Source organism: Sarcophilus harrisii, chromosome 1 (assembly GCF_902635505.1).
Source record: "Sarcophilus harrisii chromosome 1, mSarHar1.11, whole genome shotgun sequence".
NCBI classification, from domain to species: Eukaryota; Metazoa; Chordata; class Mammalia; order Dasyuromorphia; family Dasyuridae; genus Sarcophilus; species Sarcophilus harrisii.
The window spans coordinates 364,479,801-364,495,025 of record NC_045426.1 but is presented as its reverse complement, the minus strand read 5'-3'; the positions used below and the strand labels follow the sequence as shown (position 1 = coordinate 364,495,025).

Here is a 15,225-nt window from a genome sequence, read left to right as displayed (position 1 = left end):
TAGGGAAACAGAGAATGAATTTCAGTCCAGTCTATAGATGGAATAAACACCCAGTTAATCCAACTAGAGGCATCCTAAGGCCGGCATCTCAAGCACTCCAGCCGAGTCACCTATTCCTATAGCCAAGGACAAAATCTTTCCACAGCCACGATTGCATAGATCTCCACACACCCAAACCACAGCAGCGCGAAGACAGAAACCTGTACGGCATCTCCGGGAACGCGACCCTTTGGCTGGCCAGTCTCCCAGTCTCACGAAAGCGAGAGCCCACCCAGTGTCCCCCCCTCCCTCCGGCTGACTCCAGGGTCACCCCGGGATAGAGCGAGCAAGGAGAACCTCCTAGTTCCACATCCCTGCCTAAACTCTAGAAAGGACACAGAGGAGATAGAGAGATTGCAGCCTTTGCCTTCCCTTTCCCTTATTAATTTCTGACACAGCTCGGGGGCTGCTGCAGGACGTGGGTGGCTTTCCCCGCAACCTGTAGAGTACAGCGGCAACCAACGAAACCCTTCCCCACAGTGCGGACCCCAGGATAGTGTGAAACCCGCAGAACCTTTTAAATAAAGCTTTCAGCGTCCCTTCCAGCTTCCACCCTCTATTCAGATTCGGCAAGAATTGGATACGGCAGTAGCTGGTTAAACTTTCGTATCTGGTAATGAACTGGGGAGGGGGGTAAAAAGGGGACTTAAAGTCACCTCGTATATCCTAATTAACCTAGGTTCTAATAACCTAAAAGGCTTCCCTGCAGTTTCACCATTCCCACCCCACCCACACCCCCAAAAAGAAGATGATAAAGTCTTTCTCTGGCAAGAGTGAATGTTAGAGACCCTAGTGATTTGGGGGGGTTGTTGTTGTTTCCAATTCACTATTAATTCCCACCTGCCTTTGCGGAGGGCGGGGGAGGGGGGGGGCTGCCAGGGGTAAATTGGCGTGCACATGCTCTCTTAAAACCAGCCTAAAGGTTTCAATTCCCTCGTTTTGCTGGTCGGGCAATGAAGGGAGAAGCGGCGGGGATGGGATCCCATAGGAATTCGTGCAAACCCAACGAAGCGAGCTATGTATGACAGAGAGGGCTGCGACAAGATAGACTCCAGCGTCCGGATCTCCCTTTCCCACTTCGCCCCACTCTTCCTCTCCTCTAAGAGAAAAGGATCACTTTATGAAAAGAAAACGCCTGCTCTATCCAGGCGCTATGAATCCTGCCCTGAATCACCAGCAGAAACTTTCGCAAACCGTTTTCCTTTTCCCCTCTTTACGCTCTCCCCCAATCGGCTCCCCTTTCCTGACTCCCTCCTCTTAATCCTCCATAAAGATCTGGAGAAAAGATTCCGATGCTAACCCACCTTGCTGTCCCTTCGGTCTCCTCTCTCCAGCCCGGCTCCTATCATAAAAGCCACCAGTGTCGCTTTATAGGAATTAAAGTGGAAAAGTAGCTCATGGGTGCCTGCAGCCGACAGGAGGTTGTCATTGATTTGTGTGAAGCAAGCTAAGCCATTCCAGGAGTGGTTCTGAGAATGCACTCCCACCCCTCCCTCTAAACCAAAAGTATTTGGCAGCCAGCCGCTTGCGTCCACCTGTACTATTAAGCTCTGAGCACCATGTGGGACAAGTACCAATTTTACCAGTAGCTTTTCATGCTTCACTTTATAACAGGCAAATTAAATTCCTTTGAAAGAGAAAGGCAGAAAGGAAAACTGAGGGTTAGGGTTGTTTTGCTTTTTTGCTTCTTCTCCCCTTTCCCCTGGGTGTCTCCTTTCCCTTCAACATATCATAAAATGCCTTATACCGTTGATCAGGAATCACGGGTGGCTTTTGTTATTATTACTATTTTATTCATTTATACGTGTCCTTCATTTTTAAAAGGCGATTTTATTTCCATTTGTCTGAAACATGAGTCTAATAAAATTACTAGAATGATATGTTTTCTCCTTCAAGGATCTGGGCATAACTTAACCAAATTAAACGCAGCCCAGTTGTCACTCACATGGCAAAAGGAGAGGAATACGGAAGCGGAGCACCATAACTATAGTTTTCTTCCAAAAACAATCCAGGTGAAGGATTAGGAACATCCCCAGGTGGTGTTATAAGGTGTAAGCCTGAAGAGTTAGCTGCTTTGGAAATCCCGTGGATGCACAGTGACCCTGAAAACTATTTTTATCTTAAGGGCTGAAACTAAAATGCTATTTAGAAACACCTAAAAAGAATAGAATGGCATGAACTCAGAATAGACATTGTGACCTCAATGGGAGTATATCCACATCTGGGGGCACTTTAGGTTTTATATGTGGAATATAAGTGGTTTTATATATGGAATGAAAAACAAAAACAAAAAACTTTGCACCTCACCCCAGTGTCAGTCCTTTTCTGCCCTTCCCTCCAAGTTTCCTATTCATTGTCAATTGTACCATCATCCTCCAGTCACCCAAGCTCAACATTTCAGTGATCTTTTGCCCCTCCCTCCCCCTTGATTCCCTCTTCCTTACTTCACTCCTTCCTTCTTCCTTTCCTGAACAAAAATACAATTAGGTGCCAAGTCCTATGAACTCAACTTAATCTCTCTCCACCCCCCCCCATTTTTCTCTTTTATAGTAGTTACATTCCCATTTGTAATATAAAATGTAAGTATACACGAAGACCAGCAAACCTTTATATACTCACTGCCTACCTCATGAATTTGAATGCTAAAAGGTTTGTTGAATCTGGATATTGGACCAAATCACCTTTCAGGGAATGGATGTGGTTCCAATAGCTTCTCCAATGCCAAAATCTAGGGACTGGCATTTTCCACAGACAGACATGGCCTTTTCCACTGCTTTTGACACACCTCAAGTTAAGGAGACCACCTGAGATGCTGGGCATATAGTTTTTAACCCTTTAGGTGTTCTGCTGAGCTAGATGGGGAAGCTTTAATCATATAAGTCATGTCCAAACAGAAATAGGAACCTTCAGAACTATGATGGTTGTGAGAAATAGCCCATGGAAAAGGGCAGGGGCATAAATGATGCTATGGAGTAAGGGGAACAATGTCTCTGACACCAGGAAGTTTCCTTCTCTGATCCTCCAGATCATAATTCAGTTCAATAAACATTTACTTTAATCAGCATTTTAATCTCTCTTATTCAGTTATAATATGTTGTTTTACTTTATCTTTGCATATGTCTAAGTACATGTTTCTGAGTGTGTTCAGAAAAGGAGTCTGTCACCCTTTAAGTTTCCTCAAAGTCAGATGCAAATCCAAATATATATATATATATATATATATATATATATGTATGCACACACACACATATATATATAAAGATATAATTAAAAGGAAATAGCATGAAGCCAAGGACAAGACTAGTATGCTCTAAGTATAGAGAGGGTTAAGTGGCTACCTATGTGGTAGTTTATAAATGGCTTCCAGAAGACTTCCCTGCCCAAAAATTCCTCTTCCACCCAAGAAGGAATAGTGGAAAGAAGGTTCATTGCTGGAATTGAAAAGCCTGGGGGCTTGTAGGACCTTGTACAATCACTTCATCTTGCTGGGCTTTAATTCCTTAATCTATAAAATGCAGTTCTTAATGTTTTTGTGTGCCTTGGCCCTTCTCAGAATAACATAGGTTTACAAAGGAAACAATATATTCAATTATAATATATAATAAACATATTGAAATTATTATCAAAATACATTTTTTTAAACAAGCTTACTGATCCTAGGTGAAGAACCCTACTTAGTCAATCAATAAATGCTTATTAATATCTACTATGGGCCAGGCACAAGCTAAGTATTGGGATAATAAAGAAGGCAAAAGACATTTGAGGAGCTCACAGATGAAGGGGGGAAATAAGATACAATAACTATGTACAAACAAGCTATATACAAGACAAGTTGGAAATAATTAACACAGGGAAGGCACTAATATTAAAGAAGAAGGTCAGGAAAGACTTCATGATTCTTCATATTCTAGGAGCCACAGTATTTTGCTCCAGGTTCCCTCTCTAATCTTGCAAAGAAAATCTTGCACTCACTCTGTTTCCTGATCCTTTAGAGTTTTTGGAGAGAAATCTTCGCTTATTCCTGTGTCATAGTCTAAATTGTAACCCCCTGATGAACTTGTAGGGACCATCTTCTACTTTTAACCATTAGTAATTCATTCCTTTGTGTGAAGCAGTGCCCCTTCTCTGTACTCCTATTTATACCTCCTGGTAGATGAGTTATTAACAGCTTATTAGGAATTACTTCATTAGGGGTTTTCTTCTTCAATGCTTGCGACCTGAACAGTAAAAGGCTTTTTGGCTGAAACAAATTTCACTTATAGGCCCCATGCAAAATCACTCTTTGAAAACCCAATTAAACTTTCCAGTTAATCCCACCAATGAAGCCCAAGAGCAAGCAAAGTTCCCTACAGATTCCTCCAAATCAATCAACTTCTATCAATCACATGAGATAACATTTGTAAAGAACTTAGCTCTACTTTAGTGGCTGGCACTTGGTGAGTGCTATATAAATGTTTATTCCCTTCCCTAGTGAAGGAATCAACAACTCTTTAAGGAGAATTTCCTAAACTCTCACCCAGTGCTAACTACTGTGGGGATGTAAAACTGTATCTGATGTTATCCTTAACTTCAAAGAGCTTACAACCCATCTGGTTGCAGAGACAAAATCATAAAATAACCTGTGAAGTCATTCCTCCCAGCCTCAGTTTCCTCATTTATCAAACGAGTGGGGAGGATAGAGTAAATGTTCTCAAAAGTCTCTTCCAGCTCCAAATCCTACATTCCTAAGTCATTCTTATTGGAATCATTATTATAAATTGATATAATTAAGTGGTATATTGTGCCATATGTACAATTAAAAAATTAGAGCAGTATATAATTAAACACTAATTTTGAGGCACAGACAATAAATAAGGAAGGAGTTAGATTATCATGGGCTGGTATTGTCAAGGAAGGCTTCAAAGAGGAAGTGAAGGAAGAGCTGGCTCTAAAAGGATGGGAGAATTTGAATATCAAAGATCGAATGAGGGGAATGGAAATTCATTCTGAGGATAAGTTTATGAATAAAGGCTTAGTGGAAGAGAGGAAATGGGACTACTTGGCTGGAGCCAAGGGTGTGTGGGGAGCAGTGGGAAATCAGGTTGGATAGTTAGGGTGGGGCTAGATTATGGATTCAATAGCAACTGGGAGTTTCAGACTGAATGGAGTAAGCATGGGAAAATGGGTGATGTTTTGGAGGGGAGGATGGCTTGAAGATTATCTTTCAAAATAACTGGAAAATGGCTATGCAGAGGGACTTGGGGAGGGAGAGAAAAAGGGAAAAGTTATATTAGACTTGCCTCTTGACTGGCTCCTTCCAGTAAGGAGGTAGAGCCTCTCCTTGCTGTGTCTCTAGTCCCTGTGTTTGTAAGGAGTGTCTGGTTAAGTCAGTAAGCTGTGCCAGTCTAAATCATATCTTAGGGCCCCAGATAACTAGGAAGGAAAGTTTGGAGGCTCTCCAGCCAACACCAGCTCAGTCCTGCAGTGGACAGTAAATGTCACTCCCTCCCCCTTAATCACTATTTGCCCTGCTTCTGACACTCCCTTTTGAAACTTCCCTGGGCAGAAAATGGAGAGCTCCACCCTATATCCCTCCCCCTCCTCCTTTTTTTTTTTTTTTTTTTTTTTCCTCTTCCCCTCTGCATCTGGTGCTCGCAAGCTTCTAGGTGGGGGGCTAACTGTGAGAAAATGGAAACAAAAAGGAATCAGAAAGCTAGTGAGGAAAGGTTGAGAGGAGAAGGGATGAGGGTGAAGTAGATTATTACATGAGGGCCTTGAGAAGAATGTTTGAGCCTCTCAAAACTACACAGTGAAGGACACACTGGCAAGCTTAAATACTTCCTCTTATATAGTTCCTTATTATTCCTCTGTTTCTTCCCCAGGTCCCCACAAAGGTTCTTGTTTCCCTTCTCTTAAGAGGAAAGCCTTAGTCCATAAAAATATGTTTGAATTTTTAACATTTATTCTTTCTGTGAAACAGAATTGAGGGCTCAGCAAACATATTATTTATTCTAATGAGTATAAATTCACTTTAACAATTAGGTTTGAGAATGAAAGGCCTACACAGTACATTGCATCAAACTCCTAACATGCTCATCTAAAGCAGTAGGGGACTTTGGTCTTTAACCACAATACACGAATAAATGAATACGTCAGGACTAAAGAAAAAAAAGAATACAGAATGCACTTATTTATCTATATGCACACATATAAAGAAAAAAAATTAAAAACTTTCAGGGAGTGGGAAGCCCTGCCTCTGGAGTAGAAGGATCTGGGTTCAAATGAAGTCTCTGACACAACCATTATCAACAATTTGGGGGCACATTCCTTAATTACTCTGAGCCTGAGTTTCTTAAAATAAGAACATTGGCAAGGCAGCTGGATGGCACAGTGGAAAGAAGGAGGGTCTGGCAGTCAGAAAGACTCATTTTCCTAAATCCAAAACTGGTCTTAGACATTTACCAGCCATGTAACCTGGAGCAAGTCACTTAACCCTGTTTACCTTAGTTTCCTCATCTGTAAAATGAGCAGTTGAAGGAAATAACAAATCACTTAAGTATCTCTGCCAAGAAAACCTCAAAAAGGGTCAAAAAGAGTCAAACATAACTCAAAATGACTGAACAGCAATGGATTAGATAGCCTCTGAAATCACTTCCAGCTCTACATGAATGATCCTATGGATCTATATTCCCTATGTGATTTCCAATAAATCAGTATTTTGTTTCTTCTCTCTGACCTTGATATTGTACTTGTTGAGTTTAAAGTGTTGGCCATAGGATTAAAGAATAACAGATCCAGAACTAAAAGAGACTTTAGAAACCATTGAATATAACCTTTTAATTTGACAAATGAGGAAAATGAGACAAATTGGAGTTAAGAGATTTGCCAAGGGTCACACAGTTAGTAAGTGTCAGAGACCAGATTTAAACTCAATTCTTCCTGATGAAATCTATTGTACTAATGGTTATAGTTAATATTTGGCACTACAATAAGCATTTTACAATTTTAATATCTTACTTGGTCCTCACAACAACTACCTCCCACATCCTGTCATGATTGGGTATTTCCTCCATTCTCCTCCCTATTTTCTAATAAAATTGACAATCTCAAAATATTCAATTTTAGACATGTTCATGAGCCACGCCTCATTTCTAACCTATCACGGGATTATATAATCAAATTATTTTTGAAAGTCTAATCAGTTAGATAATTAGCATTCATTAAGCTCCTACTATGTCTCAGGTGAATGCTGGGAATACAAAGAAAGGTAAAAAACAGTTCATACTTTCAAGAAGTTTATAGTCTAACAGGAGAGGCAACACTGACAGATAGATACATGTATTTACATATATGTGTTTATGTGTATGTCTCAGAAGGAAGGCATTAAGATCAACTAGGAAAGGCTTCTTGAAGAAGAGGACTTTTGAAAATTAAGGAAAGTAGTGGGGAAAGCACTCCAGATGTGAGATATAGCCAGTGTAATTCTCAGTCAGGAGATGGAGTATTATGTGCCAGGAACAGCCAGGGAATAAAGTATAAGAAGACTGGAAAAGGGAAGGAAGCACTGAGAAGGAAGAAGAGATAAATGGCCATTGATTGAATATGAGGAATGAAAGAATGAGGTATTGATGATGATATTTGGGTTGTGAACTTGGGTTATTGAAAGATTGGTGGTATACTCTACAGTAATAGGGAAATCAGGAAAAAGGGATAGTTTGGGGAAAAGATAATGAGCACAGTTTCAGACATTTAGACAAATTCAGACAGAATTTAGGGATCTATGGGAAATCAAACTCAAAAGGCAATTAGAGATGCAATTAGACCATCAAAGAGAGACCAATGGGTAAGCAGTCATATGCATAGAGATGATCATTGAAACCATGGGAGTTAATGAGATCAACCAAGTGAAACATGTTTAGAATATGAAGAGAAGAAGGCCAGGGACAAGGCCATGTAGAACCAGGCTTTTAGTGGCCATGATTTTTTAGTGGATGAAGAAACAGCAAGGAAATAGAGAAGGATTAGTCAGATAGATAGGAGAACTGAATGAAAGAAATATCCTGAAAACCTAGGGAGAAAAGAATATCAAGAAGCAGAAGGTGATCAACAGTGTCAAAAGCTGCACACACATCAAGAAGGGTGAGAACTGAGAAAGGCCATTGATCATTAGTCACTTTGGCAAGAGTATTTTTCAGTTAAATGTAGAAGACATAAATTAGATGCCAGCAAGAGGAAGAAACCCTCTGGGAATTGTGGGTTAAAAAGACAATTTTGTTCTGAACCAGTTGCAGAAGTCCCTAACCTTGGAAGCCCAAGGCACAGAATATTAGCCCAAGAAAAGGGGTGGGTCATATAAGCTGCAAATGTGAAAGCTTTCTTATTGTGTGACCCTACTAGCCATTTCTCATTGTAATCACAATTCAAGTTTAGTGTGACAACTCTATGTGATCTCAAAGAAGTTCCAATGATTTGATAGAAAGAATATTCACCTGAAGAAAGGAGAAACCTGGGTATGAATACCAGTTCTGATATTCATTATTTGTATGATCACTTTGCTTCATCATGTTTCCTCATCTATAAAATGGGCATAGTAATGTTTCCCCTATAGCAGCTAACTCACAGGATCATTGTGAAACTCAAGTGAAATAATATATGTAAAATATATGTAAGCAAATCATTATTGATCAAAGAAATGAAAATTAAGACAACTCTGAGATACCACTACATACCTCTCAGATTGGCTAAGATGACAGGAAAAGATAATGATGCATGTTGGAGGGGATGTGGGAAAACTAGGACATTGATGCATTGTTGGTGGAATTGTGAATGGATCCAACCATTTTGGAGAGCAATTTGGAACTATGCCCAAAAGGTTATCAAAATGTGCATACCCTTTGATCCAGCAGTGTTTCTACCCAAAGAGATCATTAGGGAGGGAAAGGGACTCGCATGTGCAAAAACGTTTGTGGCAGCCCTTTTTTGTAGTGGCAAGAAACTAAAAACTGAGTGGATGCCCAACAGTTGGAGAATGGCTGAAAAAGTTATGGTATATGAATATAATATGAAATATTATTGTTCTGTAAGAATTGATCAACAGGATGATTTTAGAGAGGATTGTAGAGACTTACATGAACTGATGCTAAGTGAAATAAACAGAGCCAGGAGATCATTGTACACAACAAGATTATATGAAGATCAGTTCTGATGGACGTGGCTCTTTTCAACGGTGAGATTATTGAGTCCAGTTCCAATGATTTTGTGATGAAGAGAGTCTTCTGCACTCAGAGAGAGGGCTTTAGGAACTGAGTGTAGATCATAACATGGTATTTTCACTCTTTTTGTGGTTGTTTGCTTGCATTTTATTTTCTTTCTCATTTTTCCCCTTTTTGATCTGGTTTCTCTTATGCAGCATGATAATTATGGAAATATAGAAGAATTGCACATATTTAACAAATATTATTTGCCATCTAGGGGAGGAAGTGGGGGGAATGAGGGAAAATTTGGAACACAAGGTTTTGCAAGAGTCAATGTTGAAAAATTATCCATGCATATGTTCTAAAAATAAAACTTTAATTAAAAAAAGTATATGTAAGGTGCTTTACAACCCTTGAAGCTCTTCAGAAATGTTATCTATTATTATGAATTAAGGCAGCAAAATATGGCAAAAATGATACCAGTAAATAGTAGGACTAAATGGTTCATTCTTAAGTGTCCCTAGCCTAAGGCTAATGAAAAGACTAATCACTTGGTAGACCTACAACTGGAATGGAACTCAGAGGTCACTGGGTCCAACTACCTCATCTGATGAGTGATGAAACTAAGAGCCAGAGGGATTAAGGGACTTGTGAAAAATTATACATGTGGTAAGGAACAGAACTGGAATTTCAACCTAAATCCTTGTACTCCAAATCCAAAGCTCTCTCTACTTCACCTTAAAGAAAGCTCCACTTTACTTACCACTGTGGTAATCTATGGAGTTGCTGGTGACATACCTTTGCTGATACTACATCAGACCTAAAAGAATAGCTCCTGATTTCCAGGAGGTAGTTGACAATGAAGATCTGGTCTTGGGGAATATGAATGTGTCTTTTTATTAGAGATGATTGTTGAAGCTATGGGAGTAAGTAGTTGCCAAGAGAGAGAAAGTAGAAAGAAAAGAGAAGAAGGCTAAGGGTAAAGACCTGAGGTAGAGTCCTTATTTAGATTCCAATAAGAGGATACAAGCATCCCAAAGACCTTTGAGAGGGCATAATGGTATAGATAGCAATCAGATTATAACTGAGGAGGTGATGAGGAAGTAGAAGCACTGCGTACAGGCTATTTTTCTGAGAAGTTTTGAGATAAAGGCAGAGAATGAGAAAGATCAGACAGTAGTTTATTTAAGTTGATGATCGAATCTAAAGAAGCTTTTTTATATTGGGACACAGAAGATTTAAACATGGAGGCAATAGGGTATGAGTACAGTAAATAATTTTTTTTTTTAAAAAGGAGATTGGAGATGCAAAAAGAACGAGAAGGGAGTATGTGTAACAAAACTCCTACAGGACATGGAAGGAGATGGAATTGAGAGAATAATTTAACTTTGGAAATTAGGAGCAACTTTTCTTTCTGAGTCAGAAGGAGGGAATAATGTGAAAACAATAAAAATGTCTCAAATAGGAAGAAAATTGAGGAATCTTCCAATGAAGAATCTTGACTTCAGGAGAATAGTAGATAAGTCTGCGAGATAAATGGGGTGGGAGAGGTCAGGCATAAAGAATAGTGGAAAAGATTTGGGAAAGTGGTCAGGGAACTATGGCATGAAGTCACCTCCAAAGGAATGTCAGGAGTAGCTGATTATCTATCTTTCCTGTTCTAAGATTCAATGGAAAAGATTGGATATTCTTTGCTTAGTTTTAGACTGGAAATCATCAATGCTTTCGTATCAGAAAGGAACCTTGTATATGATGAATTTTAAAAAGATTTTAGGATTTCTGTTGTTGTTGTTTTGTTACCACAGCTAACTTTTTGGGAAAAAACTTCATGAGCACTATAGCATTTCCCAGATAACAATGAGGTTCCATAATATTGCTAAACAGCTGTGAGCAGCAACTGTTAGTGTGTGTTAATGGGCATCCTGAATACATGTGCCTTATAAAAAAGCAATAACAATCATCTTAACAAATGTACTTTTGACAGTGCTACAAAAGTAAGTGTAGAAATGAAGGGTTCCTAAAATAGAGATTCTGTTTTTGTCTCAGCAGCCAAGGTGGCTTCCAGTCGGTCACTGGTAGGAATTAGACAATCATTCTGGAAGGCTGAGGGAATTTTGCATGGTGTCTGGTACATAGTGCTACATAAATGCATAGCACCCACTATGTACCAGACACCATGCAAAATACTTTACAAATACTACCAACAAACTTGTCAAGCAAATGTTGTTATTATCCCCATTTTACCTTTAAGGAAACCAAGACAATTAGAATTTTAGTCATTTATCCAGCATCATACATCTAATAAGAGTCTGAAGTCAAATTTGAATCCAGACCTTTCTGATTCCAGGCCCAGCTCTCCAACCACTGTGCTACCTATCTGCTTTAGAAGGAATTTGGATACAGTAAAAAGGGAACGATTGGACAATAATGATGAGCCAGAAAATTGCAGCAATAACTAAAGTAAAATATTATTTAAGGGGAAATTAAAAGCACTAAGGATTTGGAGACCAAAGACCCAGTGAAATTCTAGTTCTACTCTTTCTTATCTCTATACCCCATATCACCAGGAGGGTCTCATCATAATAGTACTTTATTAAAATGTACTTAGCTCCCACAGCCCATACTAAATATTGACAACTGAATCTACTTAAATTGTGATATAGTTTCTTTAAAAATTTGTATTTTTGACTTTTCGAAGTCCTTCCATATCAAATATCTTATTTGAACCTCTCATCAACCTAAGTAGGGTGGGACAGAGATTATTATTCCCATTTCATAGATGAGAAAACCGAGACTCAGAGGAGTCAAGTTTTGCTATACTCAGTGAGCTAATAGAACAAAGAGACTAGAATTTTATGATGTCATTCTTCAATAAGACATCTTTGACACTAGGGTAGATCAATGGAAGTTTTGCTTGGGGCAGAGTACAACATACCTGCCTCTAATAGAAGTTAAGCTTGATATAAGAAAAATGAAAGGAGCCTTAAACTGTGCTTATAGGAATTTTTAAAATAAGCTTCTTGAGGGAAGAAGCCAGATCTACTGCTTTCTCTGGAGGGCTCAGAAAATAATGGTTCTTCAAGTAGGCATTCTATATGATTCTCCTACTTAATAAAATGCAGTATTTTCTATTGCTTCTGGGATCAAATATAAACTTTTTGACTCTTAAAATCTTTCACAATTGGACCCCATCTACCCTTTCCACATTATTATTCATTATTCTCCCCTTCTTGTGCTCTACAGTTTGGCCAAACTTACATTCCTACTGTTCTTCACACATCTCCTATTTCTGCACCTTTGAACAGACTATCTCTGTTGTCTGGAATGTACTCCCTTCTTACCTCTGACCCTTAAAATCCTTTATTTCCTTCAAAATTTTGTTCCAGAGATGCTTTCTGCATAAATTCTTTCCTGATTCTCTCAGTTGCTAAGTGACCTTCCTGAAAACAAATTTATCTTATATTTTACCTCATTTTTATCTTGTATATACTTATTGTTGTATGTACCAATAAAATGGTGCTTTCAAAAGAAAGTTCTTGAGGGTAGAGACTGGGGTTTTTTTTAATCTTCATGTCCACAGAACCTAGAACATCATGAGTGCTTAATAGACTTGCTGATTAAATGCTTGGCTAAGAAACATTTCAACATTACTAGTGATTCTAGTGATGGGGACCTCACTTTGTGTAATCAAATAAATAGCTCTGTAATTTTGACACACAGAGCAAACTTCATGGAAATCCATTCATAGTGAGAGAAGAAATGCCTATTAAAACTCACTAACCAATCTTTCAAGATGGCAGCTGAAGCTACAAGTTAGATCTGATATGGCAATTATATCTTTGTTGGTTACTGTAAGTCTAGACATAAGAGTATACTCAATATGGAATAGAATATAGCAGTCTCATTCTCTTTGTTGTTATTTGCTTGCATTTTGTTTTCTTAATTTTTCTTTTCCTTCCTTCTTGATCTGATTTTTCTTGTGCAGCAAGATAAACTGTATAACTATGTATACATATATTGGATTTAACATGTATTTTAACATATTTAACATGTCTAGGGAAAGGGGTGGGGAGAAGGAGGGGAAAAATTGGAACAAAAGGTTTTGCAAAGGTCAATGTTGAAAAAAATTATCCATGCATATGTTTTGTAAATAAAAAGCTTTAAAAAAAAAAGAGTGAACTCAAGAAACATTCTACTATATGAATCGATAGACTAAGCTGAAATCAGTGCTCATCGGTGGCTGCCAACACCAGGTTTATTGAAACATTCAGGATGTCTACCCAGTTTCTTTCAGTCCTGAACAAACATATTCAGACAAGAAAAGTCCTACAACAAAATTTAGTTCTCCCTGTAACACGGAAAGATCAGACCCCTCTCTCTCTAGAACTACAACTCCATGGTGCTGATTTAGGATCCCAAACATAATCCCCCAAATGATGGGAATATCCTTAGAGTTTTCCATCTAAGAGACACAGTTCTTCAATGTTCCCTACTGGGTGGAAACAGGACCAAGTTTCCATAAAAAAGATAATTCCATTGTCTTGACACTACCATGATAGAAAGGTTGCCTCCCCAGAGCTTAGCCCACCAGGTTCATGTTATGGCTCTTATCTATATAGAGTTGCCAATTCAGGTACAAGAATCTCCTCTGTCAGGATGACATTCATTCTACTATAGAGGTAACAGTTTAAGTTTCTTGTCACATGTGGTATATTTTCTATAGCATAATAAATTCATCAAAATCAATATCACCAAAATTATATCTACTTGGGAAATTTTATTAGATATTCCTTGATTCAAAAGAGGTAGAATTATCCATACATTGAAGGGTTTTTAAATTCAATTATATTTTCAATTCTGAATCCTTTCCCCTCTGTGATCCTTTGAGAAGTCAAGAAAGACAAATTCTTATACATATATTGAAATTGAGGTTTATTTTTATATCAGTTCACTCCTTTCAAAGTTACTATGGAAGAAACAATCAGACAGACAAATACTAAGTTCAGAGCCAGGGGGTCAAGGAAAAGATGCTACTTCCTATGGCCAATAACACCTGGCCAAATGACATGGGTTTGCCACGTTTTAGAAGAAGAGGAAATTGTGAGGAGAGGCTGAAGGTCATTGTGGGGCTTAGCGAAATGAGAACACCTGCCATTTGTGAGACAAGTGATAGCTTGTTAGCAACCTTGAGATGCTAAGAGAAGGTTCTGAGTAAGTACAAAGTGCTATTATTATTTTTTCCCTTGGGGAGAGGGAAGAAAGGAAAATACTTCCCCCCAACACATACCTGACAAGTCCCTCATGACAAGGTAGCAAAAGTGTACAGCTCAGCACGTGGCTGGCACTTGGCTGGCTCTAACTCAACTTGGGTGTTATAAGCAGAAGGGGAACCCAGCCTTCTGCATTCAGCCTAAGGGTACCAGAATTTCCTAGGGTCTCTCCCTCACTTCCAATTATATAGGACTGACAAAGACAAGTAACAGTAGCACTATATCTTGAGAGAAAGGTCTGGCAGCTAAATACTTCAAGGCAGCCTCGTTGGGATACTATGGTCAAAAAACATTCTGAGTTAAGGTGCTACTTCCTACACCATCTTCTAACTTAAACCAACTTGAGATGAGGAAGAAGGCACGATAGCTGTCACTTGGAGACAGTCCTGGGAAAGGGTAGGATACAGTACCTATGCAGTATACTTCTGATCCACTGGAGATTAGGTAATTAAAAAAAAAAGATGGAGAACAAAAACTTAGCTTAATCCCTCCTACTTGTACAATGTAGAGCACAAGATCTAGAGGCAGGAAAACTCATCCTCCGAGTTAAAGTCCAGACTCAGAGACTTACAAGCTGTGTGACCCTGGGAGTCACTTAACTTTATTTGCCTTAGTTTCCTTATCTGTAAAATGACCCAGAGAAGGAAATGGCAAACCACTTCAGTGTCTGTCAAGAAAACCAAATGTGGTCAGGAAGAGTCAGATACAACAACTTGTATAACACTTTGATGTCTTTGTTTTCC

At 38.9% G+C, this 15,225-nt stretch overlaps 1 protein-coding gene across 3 annotated transcripts in view; it reads right to left on the bottom strand.

Annotated features, from left to right (window-relative positions):
• The window catches only part of ZBTB7C (zinc finger and BTB domain containing 7C), a 565,868-nt gene that overhangs the window by 162,499 nt on the left and 388,144 nt on the right, over positions 1–15,225 (bottom strand). Inside the window, exon 1 of one of the 3 annotated variants that reach the window (XM_003759531.4) lies at positions 1,344–2,453. The exons of 1 other annotated variant lie outside the window; for it this stretch is intronic. The gene's annotated coding sequence lies outside the window, so the exon portion shown is untranslated. Of the gene's footprint in view, positions 1–1,343; positions 2,454–15,225 lie in introns of those variants that run through there. One more of the 3 variants, XM_031945972.1, reaches the window with a different exon arrangement.